The following is a 12,215-nucleotide window of genomic DNA, read 5'->3' as shown; positions in this document are numbered from 1 at the left end:
TCTTCATCTTTCTTCTCTTCTTCATCATCATCATTTATAGTAACTAGGAAGTCACTTGGATTATGCAAGTGATAAATATTCTTCCAAGTTTCAATGGCACTCTTGACAATATGCTCAATGTCTTTGATTAGAACCAAACATGTGTTAAACCTTAGAATTAGTTTCTCTTCATTTTTCTTTTATGCCTCTTTCACCTCAACATTTGATATGCTTGGTAGTAACTGCCTCAAGGTTTGTGCATATATTTCTTTGACTATTTATGTAGCAAAGTCCCATCTTGGCTTCAACTTCTCTAATAATTCTTTGGAAATTTGATAAGCAATCTAGTCTAGTGAGTACTTCCACCTACCCATTTTGTTTAGCATCAAGTCTTCAATTTGCATTTTCTTTGCCTCAGTCCTTGTTTCATACTTCAAAGATTTGAAATTTTTTATACCAGCTCCTTCTTCCGTTTACTTCAACTTTTCTTGGAAGGTGAGAGGAGTTTTGCTAAGGACAATATCACTTCCTTTCTTTCTAGACCTCCTTGTGAAGACTGTAGTGGATGGTTTAGGTGGCTTGGTGATGATCACCTTGCCCTTTTTCTTCAAAGGTTATTCTTCTTCTTTTTTTTCTTCTTCATCCTTTGCCTACTCTTCATCTTCTCCTTTTCCCTTGATTAAGATAAGAGGTGCACTAGTTTTTAGTTTAGTTATCCTCATCTTTCCTTTGTTAACTGCTTGAGGTAGCTTTATTTCAAGCTCTATCCTTGCCTTTGCTTCATTATAGGTTCCAAAGTGTGGTGCCTTTGGATCAATAGGTTCATTAACTAGAGCTTCAATGATATCCTTTGCTTCATCAATATTCACCTCATAAGGAAGAAGTTTTACTGCCTGGATGTAAACTCTATCATTATCTACCATTAAGCACACATCATCTGTTTAACTCTCGAATAACTTTTTAGGTATCTTGAACCTATTGTTGACATAGGAAAAGGGGTGAATAACTAGGGCCAAAGGCTCACCCAGCTATCCAAACCACCTTGCAAGAGTTAACACAACGGAAGCAAACACAAAGAATAGCCACCAAAGGAGGAAGAAGAGCAAAACACTTTTATTGATTCATCAAAATATCTTCATACATGCCTAGCTATAAGGCCTTATAGGTTACAGCCAATTACAAATAGATTCAAATCCAGACAACTAACTTCAAGTTCACATCTCTACTTGATCCTCTTAGTTCTAACTACTTACCTTTCTTACCACTAACTCCCCTCTAAACTCAAACCTAGACCTCTTTAAATACTTTCCAAAATGGCTCACAAAAGATTCTAGAACATAGAAAGCCACAAGTCGACCCATAATAGATATAAACCAAAATTAAATACAAGAAGAGTTAGCCCAAACTAGAATCAGACATAGATAACTTGGCAAATGAAGACCATGCAAAAAATTGGCACTCGGCACCCACACAAGCTCAGAAACTAAAGGGATCACTCGACAGGAACTAGACACCTCCAATGCTCAAAAACTAAAGAAAATTTCTCAGTAACCAAAGGCACTCACCAACCAAAGGATTCACTTGGCAACCAAAGGAATTCACTCTATAGCCAAAGCAACTCGATAGCAACTAAGAATGACTTGGGATCTAAAGAGTTCACTTGGCAACCATAGGAACTTGGCAATCAAAGGAATGACTCGACATCAACTAAACACTCAACATCCACTAAGAACTCAATAGCAATAGATAGAAAGAATGAGAGTGCAGGATTGCAAGGAAACCCAGGATGCTCCTACATCAGACAACCAGGGTTGGAGAAAAATGATTCTCCTAAATCATGTAAGTGTCACAACATAAGCTAAATCCAAACTTAGATTGAGAAATCCATGTAGCATCTTCAATTGGTCTATTCCTCCATTTCACCAAATACTCATAGTAATCCTTTCCTCTTGTACTCTTGCCAACTCTCTGATCCAATATCTATTCAACTTCTTCAAGATGCTTCTTAGGATAATCATCAAGTATATCCACTTCATCATCTAACTCATGATACTTGTACAAATCAGCAACATTGAATATAGGAGATATATCCATGTCATTAGGTAACTCCACTTCATATGCATTACCACTATTAAACTTCTTCAAGATCTTACAAGCTCCAAATTTCTTCATCTTTAGCTTACTGTATGTTCCAACTGAGAATCTTCCTTTCTTCAAATGAACCATTGTGTCATCACCAACTTAAAAATCATGGTGTCTTCTAGACTAATCAGCATTCTCCTTATACTTCTAATTACTTTGTTCCAACCTCAGCTTCACTTCCTTATGCAAAGATTCCATAAAATCAGAAAATTCTTCTCCTGCAGCGTTTCTCTTTTCTTCACCAACAACATCTCTCAAATATGATATACCTCTAGGATAAATTCTAGTAACAATCTCAAAAGGTGTCTTCCCCATACTCATATTCACAGAATTATTATATGCAAATTTAGCTTGTGCCAATACCATCTCCCAATTACTTGGCTTATTCCCAACTAAACATCTCAGCAAATTACGCTAGCTTCTATTCACAACCTCTGTCTGCCCATCTGCCTGTGGATGGAATGTAGAACTAAACTTCAATTCAATACCCATCTTCTTTCACAAAGTCTTCCAAAAGTAGCCAACAAACTTACTGTCTCTATCAGAAACAATACTACTTGGTAATCCATGCAATCTCACAATCTCTTTAAAGAAAAGTTCAGCAACATGCTTAGCATTTGATGTCTTCTTACATGGTATGAAATGAGCCATCTTAGAAAATTTGTCCACTACAACAAATATAGAATTATACCCCTTCACTGTCTTAGGCAATCTAAGAACAAAATCCATATTGATGTCAGTTCAAGGTTTCTTAGGAACAATAATAGGTGTATATAAACTAGTATTTTGACTCACTCCCTTTGCAACTTGACAAACTCCACAACTCTTTACAAATTTTTGAACATCCTTATACATTTGTGGCCAATAATACTTCTCTTTTAGCAAACCTAAAGTCTTATCAATTCCAAAATGTCCAGCTAATCCACCACTATGCTTTTCCTTAATCAGATTCAACCTCATAGGACTTCTAGGAATAGACAATTGAATACCTTTGAACAACATACCTTCTTGAATGAATATTCATCATACTTACTTATGTGGTATGTTATATTTGGTGCTCTACACTCTCTCCATGGCTCAGAAAAACTAGGATCAGTATCATACAATTCTTTCATTTCATCAAAACCAAGAACTTCAACCTTCATTTCAGTCAGCAAGGAATGTCTTCTACTCAATGCATTAGCAAAAAAGTAATGAGACTTAGACTCGGCTCGGATTCGGAAAGGGTAACTTGACTCATGACTCGGCTCTGACTCGTGACCCAGCTCGGTGGTGACTTGGCAGTGACTCGGCAAAGTGAAAAAACCTCAAAATTTTGAGATTTTTTAGGATTTAAAGAACATTCCATGCACCCATTATTGAATAAAGCGTAAAGACACAATAACATCATTAAATAGAAGATAATTTGATCATAATGCACATACTTAAAGTTAAAACTTAAAAGTCAAACATTGATTACATAAGTACAATACTACAAAGGTAAATTGTTAAATACTATATTACTATTAATTAAAGTTTAAAGTTTAACTTTAAAGTTTAAATAGTAGCTAAAGCCTAAAGGAAATATTATATAAGTAAAAGTGTAAAACATAGAATCATATATAAAATGATAAATCCATGCAAACCATCAAAATGTATATGTATTATGTATTATGAAATCCAACACATCAAGATTCAATAGTCATCATCAAATTCAAATGTTCCAAATTTTGATCATATATTAAGTTAAACAAAAAGTTAAAATAAGACTATAAGTCTACAGCTATGGCTCCTAGTCAGAGTCCTCATCATCATCCTCATCCTCATCCTCATCCTCATCCTCAACCTCAACCTCAGTATAATCTATAAAATGCCTCTTAGTAAGGCATCTAAGGTAGGTCCTAGATGTCTCAGTAGCCATAACATTAGCCTATGAGGTGCCTCTAGGATCAACTGTAGTCTCTGCCTCTAGCTCTGCCAATGTCTGTGAGGTGCCACTAGGAACAATTGGAGCTCTCTAGTCCTCTACTGCCATAGCCACAGCCTCAACCTGGCCCTCTCTATCTACCTAGTCAAGCCATTGTAGGTCCTCATCATCAAAGATAGGATCAAAAGCCTCAGTGATCCACTTAGACTCTAGATCAACCTCCTCTAGAGTAATCGAAGAGGTGTCACTATCTAAAATCTCCCTGATCCTAATGTGCAGGTTGTAGTGAACAAAAACTAGCCTATTCATTTTCTCCATAGACAACCTATTACACCTCTTCAAGTGGATGTGCTTGAACATGCTCCAATTGCGCTCGCATCCAAAAGCACTACTTGGTTCGCTCAAAATGTGGATGGCGATTTGCTGAAAGTTTTTGGTTGAAGGCCCAAACATTTGCCACCATCTATCTGAATTTTGAAAAAAAAGAAAATAAAAAAATATTAGTCTCATTTCAAAATTTGAACTTTAAGTTTAAAGCTAGAAATTTAGAAACTAGATTGTATAAGGCTTAAGCTGCAATTTTTACTTGGCTACAATTTTATATGACCTTCTTTGCAAATTTGACTTGAAAAAATGGCCCCTGATGCATTATTATAGGCATCCATCTCAAGCAATATATATGTGGGATTAGGGGACATCTTCGATATCATTGTGTATAGGCCACTAAGAACCTCCTCATCCGCCTTGAAATCATCACTAAAGCGATATGCCGGATTGACGTAATAGGATGCTGCATGGATGGGCTTATGAAGCTAATTTTTCCATCTCCTATCAATTATCTCCCAAATAGGGCCATAGTTTTCCTCAACTCCTACATATTTTTCCTTAATAGCCTCCTTGGCCCTATAAATGCCCTCATAAATGTAGCCCATAGAGGGCTTCTCACCATCAGCAACTCGTAAGAGGGATACAAGGGGCTCAGTGATCTACAAAACAATTAAACAAAAAAATAATATAGTGAATGATGAAACTTTGTAAAGTTGCACAATGAAAAAAAAAAAAAAAATTATGAGATAAATTAATTTATAAAATTTTAAGACTTAAGCTTTTAAAATTTAAAATTTAAATTACCTCCACAATCTTTGAACACGGCTCCCAAAAACCTTCATCATCATAAATGCATTTTGTTGCATCTATCCCTGTAGGGTTGGTGGCAAAGGAGGAGGAACTCCATCTTGGACCAACAAACATGCCCCTCAACTCTAACCTTAAAGTCAGCAAGGATTTTAGTGTGATAAAGTTAGAGGCAAATCTTTTTATACCAGGACGAGCCAACTCATTTCCCTTCATGTATTGCCTCATAGTGCTAAGGACCAAGGCATGATTGTAGATGAACTTGCCAAGATTTTTGGCCTTGGTAACACATGATTTTACCCATAAGAGCATGCCAATATCCTCTAACATGAGGTCGATGCAATGGGCTACACATGGAGTCCAAAAGATTTTTGGGTGTCTCTCCATCAAAAGTTTTCCTGCAGCAATTTTAAATTAGTTAGTAAACAATGAAAAATTTTTATGTATTAAAAGACTTTTAATTTCCAAAATTTAATGAAAAACTAAAACAATTTTTTTAAGAGTAGAACTTAGAAAGTTAGAAGTTAAAATTTTACCTATAGCAACATAATTAGTTGCATTATTAGTCACCACTTGGACAACATTCTCTTCCCCCACCTCCCTTATGACCTCCTCAATAGTCTCACATAAGAATGTTGCATTTTTCACAGGTCAGGAAGCATCTATGGACCTCAAAAACATGGTGGATCTTGAAAGTGAAAATTAAACAAAATAATTATCATTCAAGAATCAATAGTCAATAAAACAAAATTTTCGTTATTCAATAATAGTATACATTAAATTTTAGACTTCAAGAAGTAGAGCATGATGAATTACCTCTGCTAGAAACAAGAAAATTTAGGAGGGTTCTATTCCTCCTATCCATTCGTCATAATGGTAAACCCCTTTTGGCTCCAAATATTTTTATGGTCCTCCAACTCAAATTTCATCTCTTCAACCATATCTAATAAGAGGGGGCCACTCAACTCATCTTCAGTGGGGGCTTTGGACCTCGCACCATAGATGGAAACTACATGAATCATCCCCTGCCAATAAGGATTCCTATTACATTTATAAAAACATTTTAATTTGCATATTTCAAAATATTCAACATCAAGTTAAAAGTATAAAATTGAATATAAATTTTAAAAATTAAAACATAAAACAATCAAATAGCAATGAAGTTGAAGTACCTGGCTGCTATAAATGGAATGTTGTAGAAAAATCAAAACATGCAACTCCAGCTTCATGTATCTCCCTATTCTAGCCCATGCTCTCAGGTGAGGGTTGTGCACCAAGAGTGGTATGCGGTACAAAAAAATTGTCCAATCTACTAGATTTTCTGACTCTAGGATGAAAGGAAAAGCCAGTACTACTAGAAGGGGCAGCAACCGTAGCACCACTAGAAGTGCAAGGAATAGATGAAGAAGAAGAATGAGCAACAAAAGAACTAGGATGATAGGGGGGATAGGAAGAACCTTATCCAACATAGCCTACTAGCTTAGAAAAATTTGTAGATGAGCATGGAAGGGAACTAGAACCAATCTGAGCTAACTCTTCTAATTGTTTTCTTTTTAATTCTTTTTCTTGTTCATATTTTTCCAAGGATACATAACAAAAAAATTTAGCCTCAACAGTTGCAGCTCCACAAGGCTCAGTATCATGACCACATAGTCTAGCAATATGGTATTTTAATCTATTTATCCCCCCACTATTAATGGTTTTGCAAAATAGGCATTTTGTTTGAGTTCTCTTTCTACCCAAAAAGTCTACGGTGAACTTCCAACACTCATCTTTTTTATTGCCTTTAGAGAGCTTGGGTTTTTAACCTCCAGAAGCCATTACGAGTAAGGAAAAATGTAAAGGTTGCTACAATAAGAAATTTTAGACAAAATATTACCATTTCGGCATTGTATTTTATGAAGATCTAAAGTTTTAAAAAAACTCATAAACAAACAAAAAAAAATCATGCAAAAAACCCATAAGCATAGAGAAAAAAATATCAAAATCTAAACAATCAACTCTTACCTCTTTCAAATGCTTTCAGAAGTGTTGAGAAGAGCTCCTATAAACTCCTTTATGATCTAAATGCAAGCTCCACTATCACAAATGCAAGCTTTTCTCATCTTCCTTTCAACTAGTTGCAAAATAAGAAAACTCTATTTCTCTTCTACCTATCTCTCTCTTTCCTCTTTTCACTATAGAGTGTTATGGGAGCCCTTTTAGGGTTATAAGAGTGAGAAAGATTTTTTTAAAACATTAAAAAAGGTTGCAAAAAAAATATATTTTAATGGTTGAATTGTTTCCTCTCGTAGCCGGGTCAGGCGAGTCACTTTGTGACTTGCGAGTCACACGAGTCATGCGAGTCAAGCCACGTGACTTGTCGCTCACAAGTCACGGGTCACTGTGACTTGGCAGGGTCAATGCAGCTCACTGACTCGCATGACTCATGTGACTCACCGTGAGTCATGTCACCATGACTAGAAACTCCACTCTGATGCTTGATGAAAAATGTAAAACTCTACAAGTACTCAACCCACTTCATATGTCTTTGATTCAATTTATGTTGACTTCCCAAGTATTTTAGATCAGTATATAGCACAAACTCCTTAAGAATCAAATAATGTCTCCACTTCTTCAATGCTTGAACAATGGCATAAAATTATCGATCATACACAGAATATTTCCTTTTAGCATCATTCAAATTTTCACTAAAGAAAGCAACAGGCTTACCTTCTTGACTTAATACAACTCCTATTGCACTACCACTAGCATCACATTCAACTTGAAATACTTTGTTGAAATTAGGCAAAGCCAATATAGGTAATTCAGCAACTTTTTGTTTCAAAGTCTCAAAACTCTTATCAGCTCCATGTGTCCACTTGAATTTCTTTTTGTCTCCCCTCATTGTCTCAGTCATAGCATTACAAACAGCACTGAAATTCTTTATAAACTTTTTGTAAAAACCAGCCAAACCATGAAATGATCTTACCTCACCCACATTCTCAAGTGTAGGCCATTCCAAAATTGCTTTAACCTTCTTAAGATCCATCTTCAATCCATTAGCTAAAATCACAAATCCCAAATACACAATCTCCTCTTGCATAAAAGAACACTTTTTCAGATTAATCAACAACTTTTCCTCTTTCAACCTCTGCAATAGTTGTCTAATATGCTCAAGATGTTCTTCCTTAGCCTTACTGAATATCAGAATATCATCCAAATAAACAATCCCAAATTTACCCAAGAATCTTTTCAGAACTTCATTCATCAACCTCATGAAAGTACTAGGTGCATTAGTCAAACCAAAAGGCATAACCAACCATTCATACAAACCATCTTTTGTCTTGAAAGCAGTCTTCCATTCATCACCTTCTCTAACTCTGATCTGATGAGAGCCACTCTTCAAATCAATCTTGGTAAAATAGTTTGCTCCATTCAAGCAATCCATTATATCATCCATCCTCAACATAATAAACCTATATTTCACTATTATCTTGTTAATGGCTCTGGAATCAGTACACATTCTCCATTCACCATTCTTTTTAGGTGCTAACATAGCAATTATAGCACATGGACTCAAGCTTTCTCTGATCAAACCTTTCTACAACAACTCATGCACTTGTCTATTAAGCTATTCATTCTCTGTAGGTGTCAATCTATATGGTGCTTTGTTTGGAAAACTAGCTCCAGGAATCATATCCATACAATGACTTATACTTCTTACTGGAGGTAAACCATCAGGAATATTATCAGCAATAATGTCTTTATACTCATTCAACAATTCTATAATTTCTACTAGTACTTGACTTCCCTTAGTTTCTATTATCACTCAGTCACCATTGACTGGTACTCGGTTAACACTATTTTCTGGCACACAACTCAATCCTCTAGGAATTATAGCAAAAAGAACTTGGTTCCTTTTCATTTCCTTTTCAAATTTTTTTCCATTAACCATGCAAACTTTCACAGTAGTACAATTGACCTCATCTAGACTTTCAATCAAAGGCAGCAATATTTGATTCTTCCCATTCACCCAAAGAGTATATTGATTCAATCTTCCATCATGCACATCATATCTATCATATTTCCAAGGTCTACCCAAACAAAATATGACAATAATCCATGGGCATAATATCACACAAAACTTCATCAAAGTAATGTCCAATTTTGAACTTCACAAGGCATTGCTCACTTACCAATATATTATGCGCATCTTTGATCCATGAAACATGATAAGGTTTGGGATGTTTTAGCCTCTACAACTACAACTTGGTAACTAGCTCTTCTAATGCTAGATTTGTAGAACTTCCACTATCAATGATCACTTTGCAACATTTTCTAGCCATCTTACATCTTGTCTTGGAAAGAATTCTCCTTAAAACAGGTTCCTCATCACTTCCCTTATTACATAAGTTTCTTCTTACCATTAGATTTTCTTCAGCCTTAGGTCCACTTGGTGAATCCTCATCATCTTCTTGAATCATAGCATTTCTGTTACCTTGCCCACTTTTAGAGGATCTACATTCAAAAGATCTATGTCCCTCTTTACCACATATGAAACAATTACCATGAAATCCACCTCTAGAATAAGAATTACCTCTTCTTCGGTAGGAATTAGTGCCTCATCAGTAAGAATTACCACTTTTCTATTCGGTCTTGCCTTTTTCATCATTCTTCCATTTAGATTTACCTTTATCCTGCATAGAATTGTCAGATCCACCACTTTCTCCATAAGATCTACCTCTGCCTCTCTAGAATCTACAACCTCTACCTCTTTGTCTTTGTTCATGTTTCTTTGTCAAGATCTCCTCAGCTTTCAAGGCATATTGATATGCTTCTTCTACACTTTACAACTTCACAAAACTTATTTCATCCTGAATTCTAGATCTCAATCCATTAATGTACCTTGTAATTTTCTTAACATCATCATCCACATGTCTAGATCTAATGTCCAATTTATAGAATTCCTCAGTATATTCTTTCACACTCATGTCTTTTTGTCTCAAATTTTGCATCTTTCTTAGCAAGCTAACTTGGTAATCAGCAAGAAGGAATTTTTTCCTTACCTTGTTCACCATTTTTGGCCAAGTTTTAATCTTCTCCTTTCATCTCCTTTGTCTATCAATTTGCAAGTGCTCCCATCATAGCGATGCATGAAATTTCAACCTAGTAACCGCAATCTTCACCTCTTTTCTATCAGGAGTGTTTTCATACTCAAAGAACTTCTCCATATCAGAGATCCAATCCAACACAGCATTGGTGTCCAATCTTTCATCATAAGGAACAACTTCCACAGTAGGCTTTGAATTCACTCTAGACAATTTTCTCAACAATCTTTCCTCATCTTGATCTTCTTCAGGTTCTAGATTATGGTTTGGTGTTGTTGCTTCATCATCACTTATATCATCAAGATGTGCTCCTCTCCTCTAGGCTGTCTCTACAGCATCTAATCTGGCTACAATTTGTCTCAACTAATCCAATATAGCATCATCAACATTTCTTCTACCACGAACCATCTTTACAAATCAAGTTCCTGCAAGATCGTAACCCTCTACAAGTTATAGGTCAAATCCACAAATCTGCAACCCTACAACCAAATTCAAATTAGGGTTGTACACAATCCAGTCTCCATAAGGAAGAACTTTAGGCTCTGATACCAACTGATGTAGACAATGAGATGAATAACTAGGGCCAAAGGCTCACCCAACTATCCAAACCACCCTGCAAGAGTTAACACAACGGAAGAAAACACAAAGAACAACCACCAAAGGAGGAAGAAGAGAAAAACACTTTTATTGATTCATCAAAATATCTTCATACATGCCCAACTATAAGGTCTTTTGGATTATGGCCAATTACAAATAGATTTAAATCTAGACAACCAACTTCAAGTTTGAATCTCCACTTGATCTTCTCAATTCTAACTACTTACCTTTCTTACCACTAACTCCCTCTAAACTCAAACCTAGACCTCTTTAAATACTTTCCAAAATGGCTTGCAAAAGATTCTAGAACATAGAAAGCCACAAGTCAGCCCATAATAGATATAAACCAAAATTAAATGCAAGCAGAGTCGGCCCAAACTGGAACCAAACACAAATAAGTCGGCAAATGAAGACCACGCAAAAAACTAGCACTTGGCACCCATATGAGCTCGGCAACCAAAGGGATCACTTAGTAGTGAATAGGCACCTCTAATGCTTGGCAACCAAAGAAAATCGCTTGGTAACCAAAGGCACTTGGCAACCAAAGGATTCCCTCAACAACCAAAGGAATTCACTCGGTAGCCAAAGGAACTCGATAGCAACTGGGAATGACTCGGCATCCAAAGAGTTCACTCGGCAACCACAGGAACTCAGCAATCAAAGGAATGACTTGACATTAACTGAACACTTGGCATCCACTAAGAACTTAGCAGCAATAGATAGAAAGAACAAGAGTGTAGGACTGCAAGGAAGCCCAAGATGCTCCTACATCAATTGATCATTTTCTCTTTGAAAACTTCAAAGTAGTTGTACATAATGCTAACAAAGTTTTCTCCCATTTCTACAATGTTTTCATTTATCTAGTATAATATAGGTACATCTTTTCTCCAAATTACCACGCCTTTGGAAGGGAAGAACTTTTGAACATAAAAGAACAAACAAGTCAAAAGTGTACCAAATTCACAGGGATTGTTCTTGGATGTCCTGATACTTTCCATGTTCTTGTTGAATTGCTTCAACAATAGATTTGCCAAGTCATAAGATAGATTATTTTTCACCACTTTATAAGCTAAGTCCACAGCTTCACACGATACACTATTAAGACGGCTCAAACTATATATCTTATGTGCTATAACATGAATCCCAAATTTTAGCTCTGAATCTGTCACACTACTAATTTTCATGCCTCTTCCATCCCACTCTACTAGGGTTTTCTTTTCTAATTCATCCCAACCAAGGGTTTTCATTACTTTGGGTTTGGTGAGCATGGGGAGGCTAGTGATGCGATGAATCATTTTCTTTGTAATCACAACTGGTTGCTCAAGCCATAGTTGACCATTATACACCTGGCTTAGAATGTATCTAAT

The sequence above is a fragment of the Cupressus sempervirens genome, chromosome 7, assembly GCF_028749045.1.
Source record: "Cupressus sempervirens isolate cs-2001-9-10 chromosome 7, ASM2874904v1, whole genome shotgun sequence".
NCBI lineage: Eukaryota > Viridiplantae > Streptophyta > Pinopsida > Cupressales > Cupressaceae > Cupressus > Cupressus sempervirens.
Note: the sequence above shows the minus strand (reverse complement) of the source record.